A 17,354-nucleotide genomic window follows, 5' to 3' on the forward strand; every position below is an offset into this window, starting at 1 on the left:
TTCACAGCAGCAACAGAAACACTGAATGGTCGCTGCTCCTCTTTCTGCCGATTAATTCCAGCTCTGCTTGGACAACAAAATGAGGGGAAGAATTCACTGTCGCAACAATGAAGACAGGAGCCCGCCTCTAGACACACACCCCCGCCCTCTTCATGTGGACAGGCTGTCACAGTAAACGGCATGGGAGAGGACCAATCAGAGCACAGACTGTGTAATCAATCATCCATGCCTGCTGCTGTGCCACTTGTCTCTGTGCAGGAGGAGGAGGAGGAGGAGGAGGAGGAGGGGGGAGGTTCTGCCACCTCCACAGCCGCCCACCCTGAGCCCCTCACCCCCTCCGTCCCTCCCTCGAGTCACCCCGGCAGCTCGGGACCTCTGTCCAAAAAGGGAGTGGCAGCTCTGGTCACAAGGACTCCAGCATCCCCGGCTAACAAAGGCTGCTCTGTTCGAGCCGCCGCCGCTAGCTGCTGCCCGGCCAGCAGCTCTGGCCTCAAAACACAACTGCTGCTCTGCAAAGGCTCCCAGGCAGAGCCCCGCCCTGCGTCTGAACCAGCACATACACAACTCTGCACTGCAGAGCTCAGCTTTCTGAAATATTAATTACTTAATGTTTCTCTTTATCTTTTAAGACTCCTCCTGAGAGGCCACAGATGTAGAAATAAATAAATCTCTGCATGCACGACCAGGAGCAGGTGGAACTTGTTTTAGGCCAAAATATAACATCTGACATTTGTTGGGGTTTTTTTTATGTTTGAGGTGTTTTGTATGTGAATATTTGTAAATGGCCATTTTTCATTATTTTATTTTGGATGCAACAGAACCCAGAGATGTCGCCTTTTTTAATCCACACATTCTTCCTCCTTGTCCAAACCTGGCGCCTACATAACCCACAATGCAACTTCACAGCACACATTCCTGTCTGAGATTTGTGTGCGTTATGCTAGTAGCTGCTAATGTACCCTCGAGCCGCTAGCCTCAAGCAGAGATGAGGAGCCGGTGGTCTGGTGAGCTCACTTCTTGCTGAATCCACACCCCCAGATTGTTTTCATTATCAAACATGTTGTCTTCAGCACAATTTATCAGACTTCACACAGGTCCCTCTGGAGCCACTTTTTGTCACATATGCAGTAGTCCTCCCCAAGACCTGGAAACAGACTGGTGTGTAAAATCAGCACACTTCCCTTTGGATCCTTTGAAGCCTTTAACTATGGACTTGTCATGTGAACACATATGTAAAAGTCATATCTATCCAAAGCTCTTAATAGATATTTTTAGGAACCAGTTTGTGCTCAGAATGAGGCGTTAAAGTAGACTTCAAAAAGTACAGCGATTTGTTTTACTCTTATTTTTGTCAGTTCTTTTAAAAGAGAAAGTGTTGTTTTATGGAATATAAAATAGTTGCAGCCCCATCTGACTACAGTATACATTCATACATGCGTCATAAAGTCATATCCTCTTTGCTTTTGGAGAGAAACACACACACTCACAGCTTTTCAATGAAGGGAGGAAGACACACACAACTACATGCAACACACAGTCTTACAGTACACACACACATACACTTGAGGACTTCAGCTGACTGCAGCACGTCTGGGAAATGCTTTGCAGTTGTCATATGAAAGGTGTGGCGACGCTCTTGACAGCGCTGATGGAACTAATGCGAATAGATCATGTGGTAACCTTCGATCTATGCGGAGCAGGCGGCTCTGGTGGAGCGACTGGCCTCGCTCCAGCCCCACGCTGGCCTGCTTTCCTCCCGACAACTGCTTTGAAATATGGCGTTACATCATGAGCCTCATCACGACTGTCATTATCACATTACTTATTGGAGTTCGCCAAGAGACCAAAGCTGAGAGGCAAAATGATCTTTTCAGAAAGTTTTGACCCATAAAGACGGGTTAGTTTGTGGGGTTACTCAGTGAGGGAGATGCAGGTGATTCTGAAAAAATCCCACTGAAAGGGTTTTTTGTCTTAAAGGGTTCCGTTTTTTTGCCTCAGCTGCAGAACACTAAAAAAGAAGGGAAATTAGAAAACAAATTACTTGCCCTGAATCCAGACTTGTACTGCATAATAATGTAATTGTTTTGGAGTGCACAGGGGTTGGAGGGAGCGTCTGGTTGTACTGGATCAGGGCCAAACATGACAGTGACCTTTCCTTCGTGGGAACTTCTCACAAACAGGATGTGGACAATGTTCAATGGGTTCACTGTGACTAAACGGCAGTGTTTTCATTCCAGACTGCAATACTTAACCCCGCTAATGTAAATATCATACCAGAAAAATGCAATTTGTCTGGCATAAATTAAGACACCACTGTTTTAAAGCTATTTGTATGATGGTTAATCATTCATTGATTATTTTGTTGAAGGCAATAACTTTCCTTATGCACCCGTTAAATGTTAAAGAACATCCTGGTTCTTCTACAACTAGGGGGGGGGGGGGGGGGGCTGGACGTAAGCATTGCAAGGGGTGGCCTGCATGACCACACGGAAAAATGAGGAGTGGAAATAAAACCGAATGAATCTGGTTCATGTGGGGGGAAATATGTTAGGCGAGCAAAACTAGCAAGATTCAGGTTAGCATGATTTATTTAGACAGCAAAACGACACAGAGTGCGGAACAGATCTGATCTGTATCACTAACAGGTTGACAAAAAACATAGCAGAGAGCTTGTGTCTACAAACTACCTTCATAAACACCTTGATAATGTTATCCTCCGATACATCTTGTTTTGTTGCTAGTTGCTAAAAATAGCTAAGCTATAGGACAACAGCTGAAGAACCACTGCTGAAATCCTTATAACAGAAGCAGCTGCTTTTTTTGGCCACTGGGGGGCAGCGCAACAAGCTGTAAAGACAGCAGTGACATGAGACCACGTTATGAAATTTAAATGGCGAGCGTGTTAGCAAACAGCTGCCTATTTACACATCCGGCAGACACAGAGAAACATTATCATTCCTCTGCTTCGTTTTACTCTCCTCCTGAAAAATCTAAATATTTTAAATTCATCTTCAGCAGCTAGTTGTTTAACTTTGTCTGTCTGCCGTTTGGTGCTGGGCAAGTCACCCACAGCGGACTTATCAGAGAAAACGGCTGCCTGCTGCGTCTGAAAACAACGCCGATGAGAGCGGCGAGACTGAACCAAAACAGTAAAGCTGTGGGCTGTAAAACCAAAACAATGATCTCAAAGATGCTAAAACACACTGTAGAACTGAGGAGACCTGCAGATCATTCTCTGTGGGTTCATCATTACAAGTGACCCCCTTCACATTACACACAGTCATGTGACCCTTTGTCAATACTGAAATATTGATTATAGCAGCTTTAAACAAACACATTCATATAAGTAATTCTAATGCTAAAGGCTTCCGAGTATGAAAGAGACAGACTACTGATGATGGACTCTGGGAATATTGATTGTTTCTCTATTACAGACAGTCAGATCAATCTGTTGTGTCCATTATTAAAACATGTTGTGTCTAAACAAAGCTGCAGCACCACACAGGTGAAGGCTAAAACTGCTCAACACAAGAAAAGAGACGCCTGGTGAATGAGACAGAGTTCCATGAAATCAGGACAAAATCTGTTTGGGCGCTATAAAAAACGTCTGCCAGTGTTAGACGTAACCCGGCAACGTCGCGTGTTGTTGTCCAAATGGAAAATATCCTGGGAACATTTGTGAAGTCAGGTGGAGAACGCTGCCAGGTCAGTCATTCACTGCTATTATTTATGTGTGTCCTGGATTATTCAAAAACCTGCCTGCTAAGAAAATCATCTCTGTACATGTTCAGGCAAAAAAACACATGTTCACAGTTTTTTCTTTTAATTTGAAACAGACCACTTGCTGACTGGCAAATCAGGAACTACAACTTCACCCTTTGGTTTTCAAAATACAGCACAAACTGGATACAAAATATATAGCTCAACAGATCTTTTCGTGTGTTTAACAAACAGATTTTGGGACATTTGTTTCACATCGCCGGATAAATCCATAGTTCGAGGCCTCAGAGGATGAATTTTCTCTTTGAGAAAAGTTCAGTTAAAATGAACTAACCCAAACTTTACTTAATAAACTTAAATTCTCTCTTTATTGTTGAAAAATCCCTTTATATTCTCTCTGACTGTGAAAAACGCCTCTCTGACCACTTAAATGATCTTTTTAATTGAAAGATTCTGAAATTCTTTCCTTTTACATGAAAAAATTCACATAAATTCTTTCTTCGACTAAAAAACAAATCACTTCCATTCTGTCTTTCACTATGAAAGCCCCACTCTTTGACCTCTGTTGCAGCTGGAGGCACCGCGGTCCTGTCGCAGATTTTACTCAACAGTATTCTGCTTTGTTCAGGTGCTGATTAATGATAACGTTCACTCTCTGTACACACACAAACACACGCTGCATATTTTCCCTGACTTCTGGCTTTATGAATGAGGGAATTCGGGATTATACCGAGCGTGAAAGGCGGAGCCGGTGGGTGGGTGATTGGGAGAGCAGTGTGTGTGATGTGTGAACAGACAGCGCCCCGGGCTGCTGTGCACTGTGAGATAACAGCATGAACTGGCTGAGGGAACCTTAACAGCACACACACACACACACACACACACACTGAGCTGCCACCGGGGACGACTCCTGTACATACTAGCAGACCGCCTAATGATCTCTCATCCGCTGAGGATTGTAGTCACACAGACTTTAATCCAGGACAGTCTTATTATAGCCTCGGTCTATTTTTACCTTCCCCTAACATGGACACTAGAGGTGCATTTACTTTATTAAAACAGAATCTTTGTTCTTGTTTGTTTCCCTTTGCTTTCATCTGTATTTATATCCTTCACTGTGCTGCAAAGCAAGTCAAGACACACAAAAATTCACAAATGTGAGGATTTGCTGCTTTTCTCAGTTTAATATCATTTAGGCTGCAACTAGGGCTGGTTATTTTCCTGATGAGTTGTTTACTTGATTAGTTGTTTACTCTTTGAAATGTCAAAAGAAATAGTGAAAAACGACAGTCACAAGTTTCCAATGTGACATCAAATAATTTGTTTTGTCCAACCAACAGTCCAAAACCCAAATAAATTCAATTTACAGTGACGTAAAACTGCAAATACACTGCTTAACAACTCAACGATGATCAAATATTTGAACTGGAAACTGGGTTCTTTGGGTTTGGGACTTTTTATTAATTTGAAGAAGTCCCTTTGGACTCTGGGGACTAGTGATGACAATTTGTTTTTTCTTGAACATTTTAAAAGACCAAACAATGAATCGATTAACTGCAAAATGAATCACTGGCTGCGGCCCTTCTTGAGTCGATGCACACCTTGGTTTAGCTGCAGGCATCAGACATTTTGGGAACAGGCAGGAGCCACAGAAGCTCCAAACCCAGGTGGCGAACTCGCGGAGGTTCATTCATATTTGATGAGAGCCGCCTTAAGTCCGTCCCTGCCTGTGCAGCTGACCCGACTCCATCTGGCCAACACAAACCAGTCGGCTCTGCCGCTATACGGACGCCAGCACCCCTAATGACCGGGGATGGATGGGTGAAGCGTTCGAATTCAGCATTACACACCGCTCTAAACTGTAAATTTGATTGGCTCATGCAGGAAGGCACGGGACACACAGACTTCCTTTGTTGCTACAGCAGCCGGGTTTTTTTTATGCGATTTAACATTGTTCATTTCCTCTCCGGCCTCTGTTTGGTTTATTAAAAGCTCGTCCACCCTTCACCCTGACCCCCGCTCAGCGAGGAAGCCCCGATGGTTACAGGAGTAGGTTTGTTACCTGGAGCTCACAGGGTTGAGACCCGGGACCAGCTTGGGAAAATAACTAAGACACTCCCCTGTTCAGCAGTCTCATGCAACACATTTACCACGCTCAAGTCTCACGAGAAAAGAAAATACATGTTGAAGGAATCCATTTGGTCTCTGACCCCCCTCCCCTTTTTTTTCCTTTCATGCTCTGCTCAAGAATAGGCAGCCTGTCCATTTAGGTCTGACTTAATCACTGTTGGGACTACAACCCCAACTAATCCTCTGATCTCTCCACCAACTGGCTGCTGCGCCTCCAGCACTCTCCAGAGAGGACAAGGATTCACCTGCGAGGCTGCCTGTCTTCACCGGGGACAGCATGATATCAACAACACGGTCCAAATGATCAGTTATTCTCATACTCTCATGTCTTCATAAGCAGCCACGATATGCAAGTCTTTCAGAGTGGCTTTAAAGCTTGAATTCAAGTAGCTAGTGGAACAGAAAGGTGAGACTTTACTCTTTCTGATTAGTTTCCTCAAATAAGCCTCTTTTTTTTTTCTTCTGTATTTTTCCACATACAAACATCATTTAGACAAATCTCAGTTTGCGTTTCAACATCTCTCCCAGCAGTGTGCATAGTGGGGCTGCAACTAACCACTATTTTAAAACACCATCGCTTTATGAGGTGATTATTTTCTCTATGAATTGACTTTCTTGTTCAGTCTGTAAATTGTCAGAAAAAAAAAATGCTCATCACAAGTTCCCGGAGCCCGAGATGACGTCTTCAGCCTGCTTGATGTGTCTGACTGAAGAGTCCCACGCCCAAAGATCCTCCATTATTTACAATGATATGAAACAGAGGAAAGTAGCAAATCCTCACATTTGAAAAGCAGAAAACGAAGATGTTTGGATTCTTCGCTTGGCCAAACAGTTCAACAACAATCAAAACCAATGAATGTTCTATCAACGGACTAATGCTGGGCGGGAACAATGTAAACGTGCACGTGTGTTGCTCAGAGACCTTTGGATATTTCACCTCCTGACAGAACATTGGATCAACAAATCAGCCTGTTTGATGTGCAGGGCAGCAGGACGCGTTGTTGCGATTTGGGAGGTGTGATCATCAGCTCTTCTGCGAGTCTCCGCGACCTACAGTTACCCATAACACCCTTCCTCTGCGTAGTTCCACGGACACGTTCACATGCATCTTTGCAAAGACTGAACTCCAACTGTTTGACCCGAGGTGAGACGTTCATGACGTCCACCAGATGCTTCTCTAACAGAGACGCAAATAAGAATGAATGGATTTTTAGGCACAGACACCTAAACAGGCCCCTCGTCCCACCTGTCAGCCACCACCCTACCGACGTCATGTCGTAGTCCTGATTATAGTCTCTTTGTCATGAAATTGTTTTTTTCATGAGGACCAAACTGACTGAAAAGTTAACATCAGTCACTGAACACAGAGGCTGTAGGTCAGGGGCCACCTGAGCACGTGGACTCTGGGCCTGTTCGACGAGTATAAGCCAAATGATTCGTTTAGTGATGTCTTTATCTGCACAAAGCATTTCCTCATATATTTGTATTGAAAGCCCAAAATAAGACACAGCTCCCTCCATGTGGCCTTTAGCTCTGCATTTGAACCCAATTACTCCACTAACATCCGCATGTAAAGGCAGGGGCCTCCCTCCTGGTCGGCCCCGCTTGTATGCATCCTCCCTTCATTACACAGCTGAGAGAGAGGCATGGAAGGAAATAGGACCCACTGTCCCCTCCCTTCCCCTGGCTCCCCTCCCTTCCCCTCCCTATTCTCTACTTTCCATTCAACCACCACCACCACCACCATCCCTGCAGCTCCGCTATGAATTCAGGGAAATAATCTGCCCCGCAGTGACACCACTAGTGTGTCCTTAAATGCTTCTACAAAATACAATCAAAAATCGAAGCCAGTTTCTTGTTTCCAAAGTGAAAGGAGAGCTTGGACGCGTAGTGAGCGTTACAGCGGCTGCAGCGAAGCATTTGCCCCAGCAGTTGGTGTGCAGTGATACCCGGCCACCAGACACACTCCGTGTAACAAAGAGCACCGGCGTGAAATCTCAACTGTCATGCATACCACGCACAGAGGCCGGCACACTGAGGGTGAAGCTGCAGCCGGGAGGAACCTTCTGAGGTCAAGTGGAGGCTCGCTTTTATCCGGAGATGAGCACTTGTCGCAAAGATGCTGCAAAAAAAAGAAAAAAAAAAGAAAAACACACACACACACACACACACACACACACAGATTTTTCCAGCCTCACCACACTATCGGTGGCCTCATAGATTTATCGATCCCTACCGGGCGTTTCGCTCTCCGCGAGGCAGATTTCACAATAAAACCCCGACGTGCATCTGCAGAATGCATTCAAAGACAGCGGCTCGGGTTTAGTCGAGGAGCCACGGGGGGGGGGGGGGGGGTGGAACCATGCCGCCCCGGTGACATCCTGCACCCACACCCGCAGGCCCACGCGACCAGACACCGGACACGCGACTGCATATACTCACAGCCACCTCCAGCTCGGCGTTAACAAAACCCCCCCCCCCAACACTCACTGTGATGCGGGGGATGTTCTTCTTGCCCTGGTAGCCCGACATCTTCACCGGTGGTTCGTCTCGCGCTGCGCCGTGAACCGCAATCAATGCGACGGGATGAACGGATTACCGCTGCTCGCCCGGTCGAAACGAGGATGACGACGGCGGCGGTGATGAAGAACAATGAGGAGAGGAAGCCTGGATGGTCCGTGGGAGGCCACAAGAGTAAAGGATCGAACTGTCTCTCGACTCCGGATCGCGTCCTGGCAGCCTCCCGGTCTCCGCCGATGCACCAAAGCCTTCCTTCCCAGACGGAGTCAGACAAGAGGGGAGGGGAGGGACCACTTCAGAGCCTCTTCCCATAAAAGAACCGCACGGAGCATGCGCAGAGCCTCGCCCTGCTCCATTGACAGGAGAGGGCCACTAATGCCATCAATTGCTCTCCTTGGATTAGTGAAGGCAGAGAGTGCACCAACTGAACCAGCAGCCATCTTAACTCCGCTCACTTCTTCTGTTGAGTCAACACCCACCCAACATAGTCTCAAGATGTGAGCAGAAACAAGAGTGTTAGGATCAGGGAAGACACACGTGTTTCCACTGTTTGCAGAAAGATCAGATTTTAACAAGTACAGTGTCAGATAAAACTGACTTGCACTGATGGAAACTGTTTTTGTGGAGGTTTACCTTTGTGTTGAACAACAGGAGGGATAGAATAAAATGAAACTCAGCATCCTGTAACGCTTAATGGACTCGCCTTCTGCTCCAATCACAAATTCTGGACCACTGCAATGAAGAAACGTGATGGCATCACTCACTGTCTTAAACTCTTTACGCTGGCTGCCAGTGTGTTTTAGACTTTGAAGATTTTACTGATTACTATTATTATTATTATCATTATTATTAGGTCGGCTGAGTCAGTGATCTCCTTCTTAAAACCTACTTTCATCAGAGAGCCTTTCCTGATTTTACTTGTTTTGATTTTCTTCAAATTGTCTTTTCCTTTCCATATTCTTGCCTTTTCCTGCACCGTCTTGGTATCTGTTTTCTTTTCAAACCTGATGACCGTGTGACTTGTCTGCTGCCTTTGTGAAGCACTTTGTAGCAGGGATTTTGAAAAGTGCTCTATAAATAAAGATTATTATTATTATTATTCATAAGGTCAGCTATAAAGCAACAGAAATATCAGCTAACCATATCAGCTAACCACCAGCTAGTTCAACCTTCGTATGAAATATAGAGCTCGGCAGTCTGCCAGTGGTAAAAGTAGCAACACCACAGTGGAGAAATACTTCATTCATGTATTCAGTATTTGACTTAAGTAAAAATACGAAATTATTAACATATTAGCTTGTACTATGATAATTGATTAATTCATGTGCAAAGGTGGGGCTAATAACTTAATATGCTGCTGGCTAGTTTGTGGGGTATCATTTCCCTGTGGGGATCAATAAGCTCGTATCTTAACCCATATTTGTGCATCATAATGTATTTGTTGATTATAGTCTTTATTGTATTATTATTTGAATTAATCTGAACCTGTAAAGCAACTAGCGGCGGAAGTCATCCAATAAACGTAGTAAAATTAGTGGAGTAGAGGTAGCAAGCGCAGTACTTGAGTAAATGTACTTAGTTACTCTCCACCACTGCAGTCTGCTTATGTCACCTTTTTTTTTTTTTATCCGGCATGCTCTAGGTTTTAAACATCCCATCATTCCATTTGATCTTATTATGAGCAAAATCCTGTCAAATGTGTGTTCTTTTATCAGAGAAGAGCAGGGCAAACGGCCATACATGTAAGGCTTAACTAGAGAGGGAGAGAGATGAGAGGGAGTGGGTAAAGAGTGGATTGTGTGGCTAATGCTTCGCGATCAATATGTAATATGATGCCAGGCCTCCACACCACCACCACCACCAGCAGCTTTTAACAGCATCCTGAGTGCTTAGATATTAAGTAAAGGAAGCACTGATGCTGTTAGTTTACCACACGGCTGTAAAACCTGGACAGTGAGTTTGAAGCAGCAGCAGCAGCAGAAAAGTTGACAGGTTTTCCTGCAAAGTCATGCAAGTCGGAGCTGCCATCTCTTCAGCTCCACACCCTCAATTCACAACAAGGCTGCAGCAAGCGCATCATGTCCGCCTCCACAGCTGTGTCTGCTCTCATATGTGTGTCCCTTTTGTGACGAGATTATTCTCTCGTTCAGACCTGTTCACACCGAGAAAGCAGATGTTTACTTGTTGCTGTTGTTGTTGTTGTCGTTTCGCTCAAGGACACATCAGCAATGCACACACATTCCACAGTGTTGTATCAGCAGCCAGCCAACTGCACTGTGCAGCAGAGGGGACACAATCAACAACCCGTGTAAACTGGAGCTAACTAGGAGCCACTCCCTCTGGCAGCTCTGCATGGTGGGCCCCTCCATCTACTCTGTTACATCACAGTGCTTTCTGGGAAACGTAGTCGGGGCAAGTTGTCTGCTTATATGCGGTGGCTGTAAGCTTGAATAAACTCACGATGATGAGCAGAGGCTGTGATTTGAGCACTTTTAGAGGAAAATGGCGCAGGTTTGTGCAAAGATCTTGAGTGCTGGGTGACAGAAATTAGAGCTGGAGAGGAAGAAAGACCAAAAGAGACGTGGATGGAGAGAGAGAGAGAGAAGGAGAGAGAAACATACACAATAAGCATGCAAAATACAAGAAAAAATGTACCCTTTTATCATCCAGATTCTGCAGAGCTTCTTTCCCCGTGCTCTCCCTTATCTCCACCTTCCTCGGCTGGGAGATGTCGGTCTGCCGGTCAATGACTCGCCCGTCGCTCCTGCCCCTGCACGCCGAGAGCGCATCAAAGTCGAGCGTCTTGCTGTCCGAGGAGCCTTCCACCGGGCAGAACATGCCACAGAATTTCTGCCTGGGCCTGGCGGGGCTGTCAGAGCCCATGCTCTTGAAGAAGGCTGGCACTTCCCCGGCGGTCGACATGACTTGCAGGCTGTGGAGGGGGGTGGGGGGGGGAGATGTGAGGTGTCTCGGGGAGTAGCTGCACAGATGCTCAGAGTCTCAGCTTCTTGTAGCCTTTTTTTTTTTTTTCCCCCAGCTCCTCACGCCTGGACAGCCACCGCCTTTTGCCGGTTTTCAAGCGCAGGTGGTCGCACTGTGACAAAAGCCGCAACAACAAAAATCTGTAAGGCTAATGCTGCATGAAACACTCCCACTGTAGAGAGACAAATGCACCGTGGATCTGCGTGATATGATCTATATAGAGGGAAGTCTTCCGCTGTTGTCCTCGTCTATGATCCCCCTACAGATCAGCAAACAGTTGTGAACTGCTTACTCATGAGTCTAGATTACAGCTTCTAGTCTGCAGCAAATATCCTTGTGCGATTTGGCGAGTTATAAGTCAGCATATGAGGGAGAGACCTCCTGCCTGGCTTTGTCAAAATAAAGCTCCAATGGGCTACAGGAGGAGGATGCTTCCCGATGAGGGATTACCTGTAGCCTGCGTGAACCCGTCCAGAGACTGGTGGGGTGGCAGGAGCGCGTCAGATGTGACTCCCCGGAAATGATCGGGTCCTTTCTCTTGTCCAAAGTGAAGACTTAGAGCTCTCTAACCCACCAGGGTACACAGACCCGGACGGCGAGTCTAACAGCTGCAAAGTACGACATGTCACACAGATGTGTCTCTGAGGGGCGTTTCTGGTTGAGGTCAAGGAGCGCTCAGCACCATGGAGAGTTCCCCCAAAGTCACACCCAGTCCAACAATGAAGGGCGCTGTCCCTTCAGCACCACACCCTGCGCTCCCACACCTCAACACGTTTAAACTCTCACTTGACAAAAAACCAGCCCGGACCAGGATGTTAAATCACAAGGTTCAGCATTTCTCACAGTGGGACAGGACAGTGATGTTTCTGCTGTCTAATCTGTGAGACAGATAGTGAGTTATTTTGGTTTATCGTGTATTTATCATATTAGTTTTTAGTATATTCCCACCACTTCTAGTGAGACTGAGCCACCACGTGATGTAATGTTACAAATGATAACAACTTATTTCTGGATGACGTCACATATTCAGGACTAAATAAGAAACAATCAAAGTTAATATATATATATATATATATATATATATATACATATTTAGTTCTTATCTATTAAGAGTTTAACTGTGTCAGAACTGTGGGTGTGGTTTGATCAGGTGTCACTGACAGTGACCAAACAGCCCGCCACTGTCATCAGATTTTGATCCAAGTGCTAAGCTGAATCCTGATTGGTGCAGAGAAATGTGTGACATCACGGTTTTTTTTTTTTCTCCACCTGAGCCCCGCCCACTTCAAACAAGAGAGAAGAGCACAGAGAAAAACCTTTAATACAATTAAAAGAAATACCTCAATATCCGTCACTCCGTCCGCTCCGTCACTCAAAGTGAAAATTTGATTGTGAAAATAAGTTTTGGGGCCTTTAATAAAGGGTCATGACGGGTTTCTCACTTTCTATTCAGCCACCAGTTCTGGGGTCACAAATGTGACTAAACTGTTGATGAAGTGACTTTGGTTCCAGATGCTCTGCAGCTATTTTTCCTGAAGGACAGTGGACGCACGGTCCGTTTACTGACAAGACAAACTCAGTTATCCTGGAGGAGACTACAAACCGGCCAGAGAGACCTGATAACCTAAAAGTTGTTCTTATTAATGGCTTATAACTGATCTAGAAAGCAAACAGAAACTAGAAGAAACTTGAATAAAGCTATTAGGTACAACCTATAAACCCTTTATAAGGTGTTTTACATCAAAAACATGTCCGGTGTCTTCTACTCCCAATTCACACAGTAAGTCAATATGTGCAGTATCAGACCAGTTTACTGTAGGATGTGATGATGCTCTATTGATCCCCATTGGGAGACTCAGATGTCTCAGCAGCCAAACATGTGGAGGAGGACAGATACAGAAAATGCTGAATCCTAAACAGATTATATGGTAATGACGTGTGAGTATAATGGACAGAAAACAGTGGGGATACTGGGGACTAAAAGGCAAGATATCTCAGCTTCTACTGGTTTTAGTTTGACCATTCCTTTTGTAAATGTGTCTCTTGTCAGTCTCTCAACTTTATGGCATTTAAATTTGGCCAAGACAGCAACATAAAGATAGTACTATAAACACAATCATGGGCTTATCGTGTTGCTCACGGTAAAGTTAGATAGTCATTGGAAGCAATATGTATCTACATTAATTATGGTTTGTAATGGACATCTTTCCGTTTTAAGTTGAGCCTCACAGAGAATAGATGTCTGTGAGGTATAAATAAATCAGTGCTGCATAGTGATCAATATGAGCGGGCAGGAACAGCTTCCTCTAACTCACATTGTTAATTCCTGACTCACATTATAACAGACAAAACCTCTGCTGCACTAGTGGCCATGAGAAACATTTTAGCACTGAGTCCATGTCGGTCCAGTTTCCATAACAACGTGGTGGGCAGCGAATGGCTTTGCTGCTACTATTTCCTCTCCCAGAGGGCTGCGAGGGCCTCTGTGTGTTTGTGTGTGTGTGGGTGGGTAGGTGGGTGGCCATCTTTTGCAGGAGAGTCTGATGTCTGAATGTCAAAGGTGGATTGTGAAAATATTGAAGGTGCAGCCACGCCCAAAGGCTGAGACAAGGCTCGAAAAAGAAAAAAGAAACGTCCCCAGCTGAGAGCAGAGACAGGAGGGAGCGTTAGACAATTAGAGGGGAAAGTTGGCGGCGTGCCCGATAAACAGTTGGAGGAGGCGGAGGGGAGGGGGTCTGGTCTCTGGACAGGAAGGGCACGGTCCTGGCATCCAGCAACAGATGTAGGACGAGTAGTGAGATCAGCAGTATGAGTGGACTCTCTAATCTGCTGCTCCACGTGAACTCACACTGGACCTGCTTATTAGATTACATTAATGTTCTGTTCACTTTACGCGGCAGTTTGCCAACCTGGATGAAATCCATTTGAAATTTGCTGGATTTTGCAGAACAGATGCAAACCTATAAGACGCTGAAACCAGTTAGCGTGCATCAGGAAGCTGGTGCTAATGTTTTAAAAGAGCTCAAAATGAATAAAAACGAAGATCTGATAGGATAGGATAGAAGCAGCATTCACTTCGGTCTTCTCCTCCTCTTCCTCCCTGAACACAGCCCATTTAACCCGCTTAGGGACCCCCATTAAAAGTTGCAGACAATCCAAAGGGGGCCCACAACTTTTAATGCTGTTATCTTGGCCCTCGCAAAAAAGGTTTCCAACCTCAATGGGACAATTTACTTTGTTAAATAAAAGTTCATTTAAAAAAAACAAAAACCAAATGTTGTTCAGGGGGGGAGGGGGGGGGGTCAGTCGATCTACCACTTGCCATCAAATTTTCATTCATGGTCCCAAGAGAATGAATCCTGCTGACTTTGGTGAACCTTTAACTTTAAAACTAATGAGCCGTCAGTTGTCCTTTGTGTTTAGTGCTAATTCGCAAATGTTGGCTAGCTAACGCGCTAAGCTAAGATGTGAACATTAGCAGCTAAACATCGAAACATCAGCATGTTAGCATTGTCACTGCAGCAGGGCACAGGATGCTAGCAATGCTAAGAAGGCTGTAGGCTCTCATGTCATATCATAAAGTAGCAACATCGCCGCCATGTCGCTGGCTGAGGTAACGTGCAATGCAGCGCCTTTAAGCCACGTTTCTGCCTTGTAGAAGACAAGTGGAAGTGAGCGACAGGAGGAAAGACAAACAGAACAAACAGGCACAGACATTTATGTCACATAGGAGTTACTAGGAATTGCTTCTGCTGGCTCCATGTGTCTGCAGTCAGTTTGATCAGTTGTCTGTACTTCATAAATAAAGCACGGTCACAGCTGATGTTTCACATTTACAGCACACAACAGCTGTCTTGACTTGCACACACAGCGTCCAAAGAAGCAAATCTGGCACATGATCACTCTGAGCACGCTGAATTGTTACTAATTATTGACGACACTGTCAGATTGTTGAGATTCTGATTTCTCCCTCTCACTTGTCTTTATCTGGCAGTGGAGGCTGCTGCTGCAGCGTTGTGCTGCTGAATCCTGAGGAGATGAAGAGGCAAGTCTCCTCACCAGAGGGACGGAGAGACGGAGCTGGCCACCACCCTGTAACCCATGGTAACGCCGTCAGCTGCAGTGGGAGGAGCGACGTGTCTCACAGCGTCTGCCATTGGCCAGGAACAGGTGTGCTGAGGTTCCATATAGGGAAGATGAAGGAGGACTAGAGGAGGCGTTGATGAAGAGGAAGCGGGGCTCAAGGAGGGGTTACTTTCAGATCAGTTGTTGCTTACCTGATTGAAACTGTACACAGTGACATGATTCATCACTTCACATTATTCCTGGCTTTATCTCTTCTTTTTTAACTGGATTATCTGATCTTCTGACATTTGTATCAATCTTACTAATTAGGTCAACTGAAATGTCACACATTAGCCTTAATCTCAGTCAATTCATGAGGTGGGGTTTTGACATTTTCTAGAAGCTTTGCTTTATTTTGTTGTGATTTCTTCCATTCATTTAGACTCCCCTCCTGTATTTGACTCAGTGCACTGCCACCAATTGTTCAGCTTAACCTGTTCTCGCTGTTTTGTTAAAGAACATTGTTCCAGTTCCATTCAGCCTCTTTGCATATCTAAAAATTATAATTCGAAGGCTTAAAGGAAAAGTTTGACATTTTGGGAAATACGCTTATGACGCTTAGTTGGATGAGAGGACAGATACCATTCTCGTGTCAACTATGCAGCTGGAGCCAGCAGCCACTTAAGTTAGCTTAGCATGAAGACTGGAAGCAGGGGGAAACGGCTAACCAGGCTCTATCCAAACATTCAAAATAACCTCTCAGAACCTCTAAAGCTCACTAGTTTGTTTAATCTGTACAGAAATCAAAGTGTAAAAACCAGGGGCGATGTGTCGGACTGCTTCTTTGCCAGGCGCAGTAATGTCACTGCTCCCAGCCAAGAGATAACTGTACGGATTAGACAACGAGATCATGTTAATCAGTGAGCTTTAGACAGATCCAGGCTACCTGTTCTTTCCCAGCTTCCAGTTAGTTTTATGCTAAACTAAGCTAACTGTCTCCTGGCTCTAGTTTCAGATTTAGAGAACAGACATGAGAGTGCCATCAACCTTCTCATATAACTCTTGGCAGGAACACGAGAGATAAAGTGTTTCCCAAAATGTCAAACTGTTCCTTTAGCAAACGCACGCTCAGAACATGTAAACAATCTCCATTCTGCTCGATGCTTTGTCTGATTTTATTCCTCGTGTGTTGTACCTGTATTTAGAGCACCAGCAGGCAAAAAGAACTTTCCTAAGAGATGTTTTATCCACACAACAAAACCAAATGAACCTGCTGAAGTGCATCTGTGTGAATGTACAGTATATAGGCTATATATATATATATATATATATATATATATATATATATACACATATGTTTACTGTATATTAACCTACAGGTTCAACTGCTTTATATCAATTGGGGTAGTTTAATAAGCAATTCATACGCTCATTACATTCAGTTTTCTCATCTGTGTATAACTAAAGTCATCAAAGAAATGTTTTAGAGTGGAAAATACACAATGAAGGACCAGAGGTACATTTCAACCAGGTAAACAAAATGCAAATGCCTCATTTCAATAAAACTACTTTGGATTTTGGCGAGTAAATTCCAATTAATAGTGTTCACTCAGAGAGGGAGGGTTATAGTTGGGGCCTTAAACCTAGTGAACGTAGGGTGGTGGAGGGCCAAAACAGCCCGGACTGCAGAGCGATGATACATGTAAGGTAGCATCAACACCCTTCAGCTGGGATGATCAGCGGTGGACAGCAAAGCCTGCTAACAAATCCCAGAGATGGGATCCACAATAGGTGGGAGACAAGAGTCTCCTACTTCACGTTTCCTCTTTATGCTATTTGTAGAAACACTAATAAGACCGCTTAGGAAATAACTGAGGGCACCAGTGACAGTCGGCACTGCAGAGCGTCTGCCACTGGAGTGCAGTGCTTCCCCTGTC

This window comes from Enoplosus armatus, chromosome 18 (assembly GCF_043641665.1).
Source record: "Enoplosus armatus isolate fEnoArm2 chromosome 18, fEnoArm2.hap1, whole genome shotgun sequence".
Classification (NCBI taxonomy): domain Eukaryota; kingdom Metazoa; phylum Chordata; class Actinopteri; order Centrarchiformes; family Enoplosidae; genus Enoplosus; species Enoplosus armatus.